The sequence below is a fragment of the Oncorhynchus keta genome, chromosome 27 (genome assembly GCF_023373465.1).
Source record: "Oncorhynchus keta strain PuntledgeMale-10-30-2019 chromosome 27, Oket_V2, whole genome shotgun sequence".
In the NCBI taxonomy this organism is placed as follows: domain Eukaryota; kingdom Metazoa; phylum Chordata; class Actinopteri; order Salmoniformes; family Salmonidae; genus Oncorhynchus; species Oncorhynchus keta.
This window is the reverse complement of record NC_068447.1, coordinates 8,025,923-8,039,015: the sequence shown is the minus strand read 5'-3', so window position 1 is coordinate 8,039,015 and position 13,093 is coordinate 8,025,923. Positions and strand designations below refer to the sequence as shown.

The 13,093-nt window shown below is 40.1% G+C and overlaps 19 non-coding genes across 19 annotated transcripts; all 19 read left to right on the top strand.

Moving 5' to 3' along the window:
- Positions 1-1,009: 1,009 nt before the first annotated feature.
- On the top strand, positions 1,010-1,083 carry trnat-agu (transfer RNA threonine (anticodon AGU)). Its single transcript has one exon. It is a non-coding gene; the product is annotated as a tRNA-Thr (tRNA).
- A 1,209-nt stretch (positions 1,084-2,292) lies between these two features.
- On the top strand, positions 2,293-2,366 carry trnat-agu (transfer RNA threonine (anticodon AGU)). Its single transcript has one exon. It is a non-coding gene; the product is annotated as a tRNA-Thr (tRNA).
- A 283-nt stretch (positions 2,367-2,649) lies between these two features.
- Positions 2,650-2,721, top strand: trnah-gug (transfer RNA histidin (anticodon GUG)). Its single transcript has one exon. It is a non-coding gene; the product is annotated as a tRNA-His (tRNA).
- An 858-nt stretch (positions 2,722-3,579) lies between these two features.
- trnat-agu (transfer RNA threonine (anticodon AGU)) lies at positions 3,580-3,653 on the top strand. Its single transcript has one exon. It is a non-coding gene; the product is annotated as a tRNA-Thr (tRNA).
- A 283-nt stretch (positions 3,654-3,936) lies between these two features.
- On the top strand, positions 3,937-4,008 carry trnah-gug (transfer RNA histidin (anticodon GUG)). Its single transcript has one exon. It is a non-coding gene; the product is annotated as a tRNA-His (tRNA).
- Positions 4,009-4,869: 861 nt separating this feature from the next.
- Positions 4,870-4,943, top strand: trnat-agu (transfer RNA threonine (anticodon AGU)). The gene has a single exon. It is a non-coding gene; the product is annotated as a tRNA-Thr (tRNA).
- A 271-nt stretch (positions 4,944-5,214) lies between these two features.
- Positions 5,215-5,286, top strand: trnah-gug (transfer RNA histidin (anticodon GUG)). Its single transcript has one exon. It is a non-coding gene; the product is annotated as a tRNA-His (tRNA).
- An 857-nt stretch (positions 5,287-6,143) lies between these two features.
- Positions 6,144-6,217, top strand: trnat-agu (transfer RNA threonine (anticodon AGU)). The gene has a single exon. It is a non-coding gene; the product is annotated as a tRNA-Thr (tRNA).
- A 285-nt stretch (positions 6,218-6,502) lies between these two features.
- On the top strand, positions 6,503-6,574 carry trnah-gug (transfer RNA histidin (anticodon GUG)). The gene has a single exon. It is a non-coding gene; the product is annotated as a tRNA-His (tRNA).
- Positions 6,575-7,440: 866 nt separating this feature from the next.
- Positions 7,441-7,514, top strand: trnat-agu (transfer RNA threonine (anticodon AGU)). The gene has a single exon. It is a non-coding gene; the product is annotated as a tRNA-Thr (tRNA).
- Positions 7,515-7,798: 284 nt separating this feature from the next.
- On the top strand, positions 7,799-7,870 carry trnah-gug (transfer RNA histidin (anticodon GUG)). The gene has a single exon. It is a non-coding gene; the product is annotated as a tRNA-His (tRNA).
- An 857-nt stretch (positions 7,871-8,727) lies between these two features.
- trnat-agu (transfer RNA threonine (anticodon AGU)) lies at positions 8,728-8,801 on the top strand. Its single transcript has one exon. It is a non-coding gene; the product is annotated as a tRNA-Thr (tRNA).
- A 284-nt stretch (positions 8,802-9,085) lies between these two features.
- On the top strand, positions 9,086-9,157 carry trnah-gug (transfer RNA histidin (anticodon GUG)). Its single transcript has one exon. It is a non-coding gene; the product is annotated as a tRNA-His (tRNA).
- An 860-nt stretch (positions 9,158-10,017) lies between these two features.
- Positions 10,018-10,091, top strand: trnat-agu (transfer RNA threonine (anticodon AGU)). The gene has a single exon. It is a non-coding gene; the product is annotated as a tRNA-Thr (tRNA).
- A 284-nt stretch (positions 10,092-10,375) lies between these two features.
- Positions 10,376-10,447, top strand: trnah-gug (transfer RNA histidin (anticodon GUG)). Its single transcript has one exon. It is a non-coding gene; the product is annotated as a tRNA-His (tRNA).
- An 857-nt stretch (positions 10,448-11,304) lies between these two features.
- trnat-agu (transfer RNA threonine (anticodon AGU)) lies at positions 11,305-11,378 on the top strand. The gene has a single exon. It is a non-coding gene; the product is annotated as a tRNA-Thr (tRNA).
- Positions 11,379-11,662: 284 nt separating this feature from the next.
- trnah-gug (transfer RNA histidin (anticodon GUG)) lies at positions 11,663-11,734 on the top strand. The gene has a single exon. It is a non-coding gene; the product is annotated as a tRNA-His (tRNA).
- An 856-nt stretch (positions 11,735-12,590) lies between these two features.
- On the top strand, positions 12,591-12,664 carry trnat-agu (transfer RNA threonine (anticodon AGU)). The gene has a single exon. It is a non-coding gene; the product is annotated as a tRNA-Thr (tRNA).
- Positions 12,665-12,948: 284 nt separating this feature from the next.
- Positions 12,949-13,020, top strand: trnah-gug (transfer RNA histidin (anticodon GUG)). The gene has a single exon. It is a non-coding gene; the product is annotated as a tRNA-His (tRNA).
- The last annotated feature ends 73 nt before the right edge of the window (positions 13,021-13,093 follow it).

The window sequence follows — 13,093 nt, the reverse complement described above, 5'->3', positions numbered from 1 at the left end:
CCAAAATGAAAAGAGTTTAGCCAGCTTGTGCACATCACTTTCACAGCCTATGTAGGCTTTACAAAGCCAGCTCTTGAAGCCAGCCGTGATCGTATAGTGGTTAGTACTCTGCGTTGTGGTCGCAGCAACCCTGGTTCGAATCCTGGTCACGGGACTGCAATGTAATTTTAGAAGTTTTTTTTTCACGAGTTAAGACTTACTATGCTGTTTCAGACGTTTTTACAATTTTTAAGCTCGAGAGCCAAATGAGAAATGCAGTGTCCTCGAACGACCAACATTATGAAGAAATAGTGTATGATTCTGAATGTTTACTCATATCTCGTGACCCACCTATGACATGTTAATAACCGCTTTGGGTCCCAAATCATAGTTTAAGAATCCATGTCAGAGGTTCTTGAGTTTATTCATCTCGAGACCCAAATGAAAAATGTACTGTCCTCGAATGACCATAATTAAGAAGAAATAGTATGTGATTACAATTGATTACTGATATCTCGCTACCCACCTCTCACCAGTGTTGCCAACTTAGCGACTTTGTCACTATATTTAGTGAGTATTCAGAAAAAAGACAAGAATCGACAGAAGAAAGTTCAATTTTAGTTCTAAACATACTTAGGGTGTTTTTTACTCACTTTTTGTCTCTCCCGCGACGTTATTCCTCTCCTACAGCGTCAATCACAATTACATCCACTTGGCCAATTATGAAAATTATGTGATGACGTCATTTAGCGACTTCTAGCTACTTTTAGGACCACCAATAGCTACTTTCCTTCGTGAGGATTTGGCAACACTACCTCTCACATGCTCAGGCCCACTTTGCGTCCCGAAACGTAGCTTAAGAAACCCTGTTGCTAGACAATTGAAGTTGTCTGTATTGTTTCCAATATTAGTAAAAGACATCTCTTTTGTGATGCGATTTTGCTACACAGAGATGTGGGTTAAATTAATGAGACTGGTTTGATTCAAATAGGTGTGGGTGTTCACATCTGCAACATATATGACTTTTATGGGTGCTGTGGCTTAGTTGGTTAAAGTGCCTGTCTAGTAAACAGGAGATCCTGAGTTCAAATCTCAGCAGTACCTTTTTATTGTTCACATTGGTGGAGAAGGTCAGAGGGGAGGGCACTCAGGTTTTCTCACCAATGGGTTTAGAGAATTAGAGATGACGTGAGGAGGATGCAATTGAGATATTCCAATGTCACGGAAAAGGGCACTTTTCGAATGAGAAAAACCTACCGACTGTGTAAAGCTCCACTGTTTCTTCAGTTTATTCATTATCGAGACCAAAATGAAAAGAGTTTAGCCAGCTTGTGCACATCACTTTCACAGCCTATGTAGGCTTTACAAAGCCAGCTCTTGAAGCCAGCGTGATCGTATAGTGGTTAGTACTCTGCGTTGTGGTCGCAGCAACCCTGGTTCGAATCCGGGTCACGGCACTGCAATGTAATTTTAGAAGTTTTTTTTTAACGAGTTAAGACTTACTATGCTGTTTCAGACGTTTTTACAATTTTTAAGCTCGAGAGCCAAATGAGAAATGCAGTGTCCTCGAACGACCAACATTATGAAGAAATAGTGTATGATTCTGAATGTTTACTCATATCTCGTGACCCACCTATGACATGTTAATAACCGCTTTGGGTCCCAAATCATAGTTTAAGAATCCATGTCAGAGGTTCTTGAGTTTATTCATCTCGAGACCCAAATGAAAATGTACTGTCCTCGAATGACCATAATTAAGAAGAAATAGTATGTGATTACAATTGATTACTGATATCTCGCTACCCACCTCTCACCAGTGTTGCCAACTTAGCGACTTTGTCACTATATTTAGTGAGTATTCAGAAAAAAGACAAGAATCGACAGAAGAAAGTTCAATTTTAGTTCTAAACATACTTAGGGTGTTTTTTACTCACTTTTTGTCTCTCCCGCGACGTTATTCCTCTCTCCTACAGCGTCAATCACAATTACATCCACTTGGCCAATTATGAAAATTATGTGATGACGTCATTTAGCGACTTCTAGCTACTTTTAGGACCACCAATAGCTACTTTCCTTCGTGAGGATTTGGCAACACTACCTCTCACATGCTCAGGCCCACTTTGCGTCCCGAAACGTAGCTTAAGAAACCCTGTTGCTAGACAATTGAAGTTGTCTGTATTGTTTCCAATATTAGTAAAAGACATCTCTTTTGTGATGCGATTTTGCTACACAGAGATGTGGGTTAAATTAATGAGACTGGTTTGATTCAAATAGGTGTGGGTGTTCACATCTGCAACATATATGACTTTTATGGGTGCTGTGGCTTAGTTGGTTAAAGTGCCTGTCTAGTAAACAGGAGATCCTGAGTTCAAATCTCAGCAGTACCTTTTATTGTTCACATTGGTGGAGAAGGTCAGAGGGGAGGGCACTCAGGTTTTCTCACCAATGGGTTTAGAGAATTAGAGATGACGTGAGGAGGATGCAATTGAGATATTCCAATGTCACGGAAAAAGGGCACTTTTCGAATGAGAAAAAACCTACCGACTGTGTAAAGCTCCACTGTTTCTTCAGTTTATTCATTATCGAGACCAAAATGAAAAGAGTTTAGCCAGCTTGTGCACATCACTTTCACAGCCTATGTAGGCTTTACAAAGCCAGCTCTTGAAGCCAGCCGTGATCGTATAGTGGTTAGTACTCTGCGTTGTGGTCGCAGCAACCCCGGTTCGAATCCGGGTCACGGCACTGCAATGTAATTTTAGAAGGTTTTTTTTTTAACGAGTTAAGACTTACTATGCTGTTTCAGACGTTTTTACAATTTTTAAGCTCGAGAGCCAAATGAGAAATGCAGTGTCCTCGAACGACCAACATTATGAAGAAATAGTGTATGATTCTGAATGTTTACTCATATCTCGTGACCCACCTATGACATGTTAATAACCGCTTTGGGTCCCAAATCATAGTTTAAGAATCCATGTCAGAGGTTCTTGAGTTTATTCATCTCGAGACCCAAATGAAAAATGTACTGTCCTCGAATGACCATAATTAAGAAGAAATAGTATGTGATTACAATTGATTACTGATATCTCGCTACCCACCTCTCACCAGTGTTGCCAACTTAGCGACTTTGTCACTATATTTAGTGAGTATTCAGAAAAAAGACAAGAATCGACAGAAGAAAGTTCAATTTTAGTTCTAAACATACTTAGGGTGTTTTTACTCACTTTTTGTCTCTCCCGCGACGTTATTCCTCTCTCCTACAGCGTCAATCACAATTACATCCACTTGGCCAATTATGAAAATTATGTGATGACGTCATTTAGCGACTTCTAGCTACTTTTAGGACCACCAATAGCTACTTTCCTTCGTGAGGATTTGGCAACACTACCTCTCACATGCTCAGGCCCACTTTGCGTCCCGAAACGTAGCTTAAGAAACCCTGTTGCTAGACAATTGAAGTTGTCTGTATTGTTTCCAATATTAGTAAAAGACATCTCTTTTGTGATGCGATTTTGCTACACAGAGATGTGGGTTAAATTAATGAGACTGGTTTGATTCAAATAGGTGTGGGTGTTCACATCTGCAACATATATGACTTTTATGGGTGCTGTGGCTTAGTTGGTTAAAGTGCCTGTCTAGTAAACAGGAGATCCTGAGTTCAAATCTCAGCAGTACCTTTTTATTGTTCACATTGGTGGAGAAGGTCAGAGGGGAGGGCACTCAGGTTTTCTCACCAATGGGTTTAGAGAATTAGAGATGACGTGAGGAGGATGCAATTGAGATATTCCAATGTCACGAAAAAGGGTACTTTTCGAATGAGAAAAAACCTACCGACTGTGTAAAGCTCCACTGTTTCTTCAGTTTATTCATTATCGAGACCAAAATGAAAAGAGTTTAGCCAGCTTGTGCACATCACTTTCACAGCCTATGTAGGCTTTACAAAGCCAGCTCTTGAAGCCAGCCGTGATCGTATAGTGGTTAGTACTCTGCGTTGTGGTCGCAGCAACCCCGGTTCGAATCCGGGTCACGGCACTGCAATGTAATTTTAGAAGTTTTTTTTTTTTTAACGAGTTAAGACTTACTATGCTGTTTCAGACGTTTTTACAATTTTTAAGCTCGAGAGCCAAATGAGAAATGCAGTGTCCTCGAACGACCAACATTATGAAGAAATAGTGTATGATTCTGAATGTTTACTCATATCTCGTGACCCACCTATGACATGTTAATAACCGCTTTGGGTCCCAAATCATAGTTTAAGAATCCATGTCAGAGGTTCTTGAGTTTATTCATCTCGAGACCCAAATGAAAAATGTACTGTCCTCGAATGACCATAATTAAGAAGAAATAGTATGTGATTACAATTGATTACTGATATCTCGCTACCCACCTCTCACCAGTGTTGCCAACTTAGCGACTTTGTCACTATATTTAGTGAGTATTCAGAAAAAAGACAAGAATCGACAGAAGAAAGTTCAATTTTAGTTCTAAACATACTTAGGGTGTTTTTTACTCACTTTTTGTCTCTCCCGCGACGTTATTCCTCTCTCCTACAGCGTCAATCACAATTACATCCACTTGGCCAATTATGAAAATTATGTGATGACGTCATTTAGCGACTTCTAGCTACTTTTAGGACCACCAATAGCTACTTTCCTTCGTGAGGATTTGGCAACACTACCTCTCACATGCTCAGGCCCACTTTGCGTCCCGAAACGTAGCTTAAGAAACCCTGTTGCTAGACAATTGAAGTTGTCTGTATTGTTTCCAATATTAGTAAAAGACATCTCTTTTGTGATGCGATTTTGCTACACAGAGATGTGGGTTAAATTAATGAGACTGGTTTGATTCAAATAGGTGTGGGTGTTCACATCTGCAACATATATGACTTTTATGGGTGCTGTGGCTTAGTTGGTTAAAGTGCCTGTCTAGTAAACAGGAGATCCTGAGTTCAAATCTCAGCAGTACCTTTTATTGTTCACATTGGTGGAGAAGGTCAGAGGGGAGGGCACTCAGGTTTTCTCACCAATGGGTTTAGAGAATTAGAGATGACGTGAGGAGGATGCAATTGAGATATTCCAATGTCACGGAAAAAGGGCACTTTTCGAATGAGAAAAAAACCTACCGACTGTGTAAAGCTCCACTGTTTCTTCAGTTTATTCATTATCGAGACCAAAATGAAAAGAGTTTAGCCAGCTTGTGCACATCACTTTCACAGCCTATGTAGGCTTTACAAAGCCAGCCGTGATCGTATAGTGGTTAGTACTCTGCGTTGTGGTCGCAGCAACCCCGGTTCGAATCCGGGTCACGGCACTGCAATGTAATTTTAGAAGTTTTTTTTTAACGAGTTAAGACTTACTATGCTGTTTCAGACGTTTTTACAATTTTTAAGCTCGAGAGCCAAATGAGAAATGCAGTGTCCTCGAACGAACAACATTATGAAGAAATAGTGTATGATTCTGAATGTTTACTCATATCTCGTGACCCACCTATGACATGTTAATAACCGCTTTGGGTCCCAAATCATAGTTTAAGAATCCATGTCAGAGGTTCTTGAGTTTATTCATCTCGAGACCCAAATGAAAAATGTACTGTCCTCGAATGACCATAATTAAGAAGAAATAGTATGTGATTACAATTGATTACTGATATCTCGCTACCCACCTCTCACCAGTGTTGCCAACTTAGCGACTTTGTCACTATATTTAGTGAGTATTCAGAAAAAAGACAAGAATCGACAGAAGAAAGTTCAATTTTAGTTCTAAACATACTTAGGGTGTTTTTTACTCACTTTTTGTCTCTCCCGCGACGTTATTCCTCTCTCCTACAGCGTCAATCACAATTACATCCACTTGGCCAATTATGAAAATTATGTGATGACGTCATTTAGCGACTTCTAGCTACTTTTAGGACCACCAATAGCTACTTTCCTTCGTGAGGATTTGGCAACACTACCTCTCACATGCTCAGGCCCACTTTGCGTCCCGAAACGTAGCTTAAGAAACCCTGTTGCTAGACAATTGAAGTTGTCTGTATTGTTTCCAATATTAGTAAAAGACATCTCTTTTGTGATGCGATTTTGCTACACAGAGATGTGGGTTAAATTAATGAGACTGGTTTGATTCAAATAGGTGTGGGTGTTCACATCTGCAACATATATGACTTTTATGGGTGCTGTGGCTTAGTTGGTTAAAGTGCCTGTCTAGTAAACAGGAGATCCTGAGTTCAAATCTCAGCAGTACCTTTTATTGTTCACACATTGGTGGAGAAGGTCAGAGGGGAGGGCACTCAGGTTTTCTCACCAATGGGTTTAGAGAATTAGAGATGACGTGAGGAGGATGCAATTGAGATATTCCAATGTCACGGAAAAAGGGCACTTTTCGAATGAGAAAAAACCTACCGACTGTGTAAAGCTCCACTGTTTCTTCAGTTTATTCATTATCGAGACCAAAATGAAAAGAGTTTAGCCAGCTTGTGCACATCACTTTCACAGCCTATGTAGGCTTTACAAAGCCAGCTCTTGAAGCCAGCCGTGATCGTATAGTGGTTAGTACTCTGCGTTGTGGTCGCAGCAACCCCGGTTCGAATCCGGGTCACGGCACTGCAATGTAATTTTAGAAGTTTTTTTTTTTTTTTTTTAACGAGTTAAGACTTACTATGCTGTTTCAGACGTTTTTACAATTTTTAAGCTCGAGAGCCAAATGAGAAATGCAGTGTCCTCGAACGAACAACATTATGAAGAAATAGTGTATGATTCTGAATGTTTACTCATATCTCGTGACCCACCTATGACATGTTAATAACCGCTTTGGGTCCCAAATCATAGTTTAAGAATCCATGTCAGAGGTTCTTGAGTTTATTCATCTCGAGACCCAAATGAAAAATGTACTGTCCTCGAATGACCATAATTAAGAAGAAATAGTATGTGATTACAATTGATTACTGATATCTCGCTACCCACCTCTCACCAGTGTTGCCAACTTAGCGACTTTGTCACTATATTTAGTGAGTATTCAGAAAAAAGACAAGAATCGACAGAAGAAAGTTCAATTTTAGTTCTAAACATACTTAGGGTGTTTTTTACTCACTTTTTGTCTCTCCCGCGACGTTATTCCTCTCTCCTACAGCGTCAATCACAATTACATCCACTTGGCCAATTATGAAAATTATGTGATGACGTCATTTAGCGACTTCTAGCTACTTTTAGGACCACCAATAGCTACTTTCCTTCGTGAGGATTTGGCAACACTACCTCTCACATGCTCAGGCCCACTTTGCGTCCCGAAACGTAGCTTAAGAAACCCTGTTGCTAGACAATTGAAGTTGTCTGTATTGTTTCCAATATTAGTAAAAGACATCTCTTTTGTGATGCGATTTTGCTACACAGAGATGTGGGTTAAATTAATGAGACTGGTTTGATTCAAATAGGTGTGGGTGTTCACATCTGCAACATATATGACTTTTATGGGTGCTGTGGCTTAGTTGGTTAAAGTGCCTGTCTAGTAAACAGGAGATCCTGAGTTCAAATCTCAGCAGTACCTTTATATTGTTCACATTGGTGGAGAAGGTCAGAGGGGAGGGCACTCAGGTTTTCTCACCAATGGGTTTAGAGAATTAGAGATGACGTGAGGAGGATGCAATTGAGATATTCCAATGTCACGGAAAAAGGGCACTTTTCGAATGAGAAAAAACCTACCGACTGTGTAAAGCTCCACTGTTTCTTCAGTTTATTCATTATCGAGACCAAAATGAAAAGAGTTTAGCCAGCTTGTGCACATCACTTTCACAGCCTATGTAGGCTTTACAAAGCCAGCTCTTGAAGCCAGCCGTGATCGTATAGTGGTTAGTACTCTGCGTTGTGGTCGCAGCAACCCCGGTTCGAATCCGGGTCACGGCACTGCAATGTAATTTTAGAAGTTTTTTTTTAACGAGTTAAGACTTACTATGCTGTTTCAGACGTTTTTACAATTTTTAAGCTCGAGAGCCAAATGAGAAATGCAGTGTCCTCGAACGAACAACATTATGAAGAAATAGTGTATGATTCTGAATGTTTACTCATATCTCGTGACCCACCTATGACATGTTAATAACCGCTTTGGGTCCCAAATCATAGTTTAAGAATCCATGTCAGAGGTTCTTGAGTTTATTCATCTCGAGACCCAAATGAAAAATGTACTGTCCTCGAATGACCATAATTAAGAAGAAATAGTATGTGATTACAATTGATTACTGATATCTCGCTACCCACCTCTCACCAGTGTTGCCAACTTAGCGACTTTGTCACTATATTTAGTGAGTATTCAGAAAAAAGACAAGAATCGACAGAAGAAAGTTCAATTTTAGTTCTAAACATACTTAGGGTGTTTTTTACTCACTTTTTGTCTCTCCCGCGACGTTATTCCTCTCTCCTACAGCGTCAATCACAATTACATCCACTTGGCCAATTATGAAAATTATGTGATGACGTCATTTAGCGACTTCTAGCTACTTTTAGGACCACCAATAGCTACTTTCCTTCGTGAGGATTTGGCAACACTACCTCTCACATGCTCAGGCCCACTTTGCGTCCCGAAACGTAGCTTAAGAAACCCTGTTGCTAGACAATTGAAGTTGTCTGTATTGTTTCCAATATTAGTAAAAGACATCTCTTTTGTGATGCGATTTTGCTACACAGAGATGTGGGTTAAATTAATGAGACTGGTTTGATTCAAATAGGTGTGGGTGTTCACATCTGCAACATATATGACTTTTATGGGTGCTGTGGCTTAGTTGGTTAAAGTGCCTGTCTAGTAAACAGGAGATCCTGAGTTCAAATCTCAGCAGTACCTTTATATTGTTCACATTGGTGGAGAAGGTCAGAGGGGAGGGCACTCAGGTTTTCTCACCAATGGGTTTAGAGAATTAGAGATGACGTGAGGAGGATGCAATTGAGATATTCCAATGTCACGGAAAAAGGGCACTTTTCGAATGAGAAAAAACCTACCGACTGTGTAAAGCTCCACTGTTTCTTCAGTTTATTCATTATCGAGACCAAAATGAAAAGAGTTTAGCCAGCTTGTGCACATCACTTTCACAGCCTATGTAGGCTTTACAAAGCCAGCTCTTGAAGCCAGCCGTGATCGTATAGTGGTTAGTACTCTGCGTTGTGGTCGCAGCAACCCCGGTTCGAATCCGGGTCACGGCACTGCAATGTAATTTTAGAAGTTTTTTTTTTTTAACGAGTTAAGACTTACTATGCTGTTTCAGACGTTTTTACAATTTTTAAGCTCGAGAGCCAAATGAGAAATGCAGTGTCCTCGAACGAACAACATTATGAAGAAATAGTGTATGATTCTGAATGTTTACTCATATCTCGTGACCCACCTATGACATGTTAATAACCGCTTTGGGTCCCAAATCATAGTTTAAGAATCCATGTCAGAGGTTCTTGAGTTTATTCATCTCGAGACCCAAATGAAAAATGTACTGTCCTCGAATGACCATAATTAAGAAGAAATAGTATGTGATTACAATTGATTACTGATATCTCGCTACCCACCTCTCACCAGTGTTGCCAACTTAGCGACTTTGTCACTATATTTAGTGAGTATTCAGAAAAAAGACAAGAATCGACAGAAGAAAGTTCAATTTTAGTTCTAAACATACTTAGGGTGTTTTTTACTCACTTTTTGTCTCTCCCGCGACGTTATTCCTCTCTCCTACAGCGTCAATCACAATTACATCCACTTGGCCAATTATGAAAATTATGTGATGACGTCATTTAGCGACTTCTAGCTACTTTTAGGACCACCAATAGCTACTTTCCTTCGTGAGGATTTGGCAACACTACCTCTCACATGCTCAGGCCCACTTTGCGTCCCGAAACGTAGCTTAAGAAACCCTGTTGCTAGACAATTGAAGTTGTCTGTATTGTTTCCAATATTAGTAAAAGACATCTCTTTTGTGATGCGATTTTGCTACACAGAGATGTGGGTTAAATTAATGAGACTGGTTTGATTCAAATAGGTGTGGGTGTTCACATCTGCAACATATATGACTTTTATGGGTGCTGTGGCTTAGTTGGTTAAAGTGCCTGTCTAGTAAACAGGAGATCCTGAGTTCAAATCTCAGCAGTACCTTTATATTGTTCACATTGGTGGAGAAGGTCAGAGGGGAGGGCACTCAGGTTTTCTCACCAATGGGTTTAGAGAATTAGAGATGACGTGAGGAGGATGCAATTGAGATATTCCAATGTCACGGAAAAAGGGCACTTTTCGAATGAGAAAAAACCTACCGACTGTGTAAAGCTCCACTGTTTCTTCAGTTTATTCATTATCGAGACCAAAATGAAAAGAGTTTAGCCAGCTTGTGCACATCACTTTCACAGCCTATGTAGGCTTTACAAAGCCAGCTCTTGAAGCCAGCCGTGATCGTATAGTGGTTAGTACTCTGCGTTGTGGTCGCAGCAACCCCGGTTCGAATCCGGGTCACGGCACTGCAATGTAATTTTAGAAGTTTTTTTTTAACGAGTTAAGACTTACTATGCTGTTTCAGACGTTTTTACAATTTTTAAGCTCGAGAGCCAAATGAGAAATGCAGTGTCCTCGAACGAACAACATTATGAAGAAATAGTGTATGATTCTGAATGTTTACTCATATCTCGTGACCCACCTATGACATGTTAATAACCGCTTTGGGTCCCAAATCATAGTTTAAGAATCCATGTCAGAGGTTCTTGAGTTTATTCATCTCGAGACCCAAATGAAAAATGTACTGTCCTCGAATGACCATAATTAAGAAGAAATAGTATGTGATTACAATTGATTACTGATATCTCGCTACCCACCTCTCACCAGTGTTGCCAACTTAGCGACTTTGTCACTATATTTAGTGAGTATTCAGAAAAAAGACAAGAATCGACAGAAGAAAGTTCAATTTTAGTTCTAAACATACTTAGGGTGTTTTTTACTCACTTTTTGTCTCTCCCGCGACGTTATTCCTCTCTCCTACAGCGTCAATCACAATTACATCCACTTGGCCAATTATGAAAATTATGTGATGACGTCATTTAGCGACTTCTAGCTACTTTTAGGACCACCAATAGCTACTTTCCTTCGTGAGGATTTGGCAACACTACCTCTCACATGCTCAGGCCCACTTTGCGTCCCGAAACGTAGCTTAAGAAACCCTGTTGCTAGACAATTGAAGTTGTCTGTATTGTTTCCAATATTAGTAAAAGACATCTCTTTTGTGATGCGATTTTGCTACACAGAGATGTGGGTTAAATTAATGAGACTGGTTTGATTCAAATAGGTGTGGGTGTTCACATCTGCAACATATATGACTTTTATGGGTGCTGTGGCTTAGTTGGTTAAAGTGCCTGTCTAGTAAACAGGAGATCCTGAGTTCAAATCTCAGCAGTACCTTTATATTGTTCACATTGGTGGAGAAGGTCAGAGGGGAGGGCACTCAGGTTTTCTCACCAATGGGTTTAGAGAATTAGAGATGACGTGAGGAGGATGCAATTGAGATATTCCAATGTCACGGAAAAAGGGCACTTTTCGAATGAGAAAAAACCTACCGACTGTGTAAAGCTCCACTGTTTCTTCAGTTTATTCATTATCGAGACCAAAATGAAAAGAGTTTAGCCAGCTTGTGCACATCACTTTCACAGCCTATGTAGGCTTTACAAAGCCAGCTCTTGAAGCCAGCCGTGATCGTATAGTGGTTAGTACTCTGCGTTGTGGTCGCAGCAACCCCGGTTCGAATCCGGGTCACGGCACTGCAATGTAATTTTAGAAGTTTTTTTAACGAGTTAAGACTTACTATGCTGTTTCAGACGTTTTTACAATTTTTAAGCTCGAGAGCCAAATGAGAAATGCAGTGTCCTCGAACGACCAACATTATGAAGAAATAGTGTATGATTCTGAATGTTTACTCATATCTCGTGACCCACCTATGACATGTTAATAACCGCTTTGGGTCCCAAATCATAGTTTAAGAATCCATGTCAGAGGTTCTTGAGTTTATTCATCTCGAGACCCAAATGAAAAATGTACTGTCCTCGAATGACCATAATTAAGAAGAAATAGTATGTGATTACAATTGATTACTGATATCTCGCTACCCACCTCTCACCAGTGTTGCCAACTTAGCGACTTTGTCACTATATTTAGTGAGTATTCAGAAAAAAGACAAGAATCGACAGAAGAAAGTTCAATTTTAGTTCTAAACATACTTAGGGTGTTTTTTACTCACTTTTTGTCTCTCCCGCGACGTTATTCCTCTCTCCTACAGCGTCAATCACAATTTACATCCACTTGGCCAATTATGAAAATTATGTGATGACGTCATTTAGCGACTTCTAGCTACTTTTAGGACCACCAATAGCTACTTTCCTTCGTGAGGATTTGGCAACACTACCTCTCACATGCTCAGGCCCACTTTGCGTCCCGAAACGTAGCTTAAGAAACCCTGTTGCTAGACAATTGAAGTTGTCTGTATTGTTTCCAATATTAGTAAAAGACATCTCTTTTGTGATGCGATTTTGCTACACAGAGATGTGGGTTAAATTAATGAGACTGGTTTGATTCAAATAGGTGTGGGTGTTCACATCTGCAACATATATGACTTTTATGGGTGCTGTGGCTTAGTTGGTTAAAGTGCCTGTCTAGTAAACAGGAGATCCTGAGTTCAAATCTCAGCAGTACCTTTATATTGTTCACATTGGTGGAGAAGGTCAGAGGGGAGGGCACTCAGGTTTTCTCACCAATGGGTTTAGAGAATTAGAGATGACGTGAGGAGGATGCAATTGAGATATTCCAATGTCACGGAAAAAGGGCACTTTTCGAATGAGAAAAAACCTACCGACTGTGTAAAGCTCCACTGTTTCTTCAGTTTATTCATTATCGAGACCAAAATGAAAAGAGTTTAGCCAGCTTGTGCACATCACTTTCACAGCCTATGTAGGCTTTACAAAGCCAGCTCTTGAAGCCAGCCGTGATCGTATAGTGGTTAGTACTCTGCGTTGTGGTCGCAGCAACCCCGGTTCGAATCCGGGTCACGGCACTGCAATGTAATTTTAGAATTTTTTTTTTTTTAACGAGTTAAGACTTACTATGCTGTTTCAGACGTTTTTACA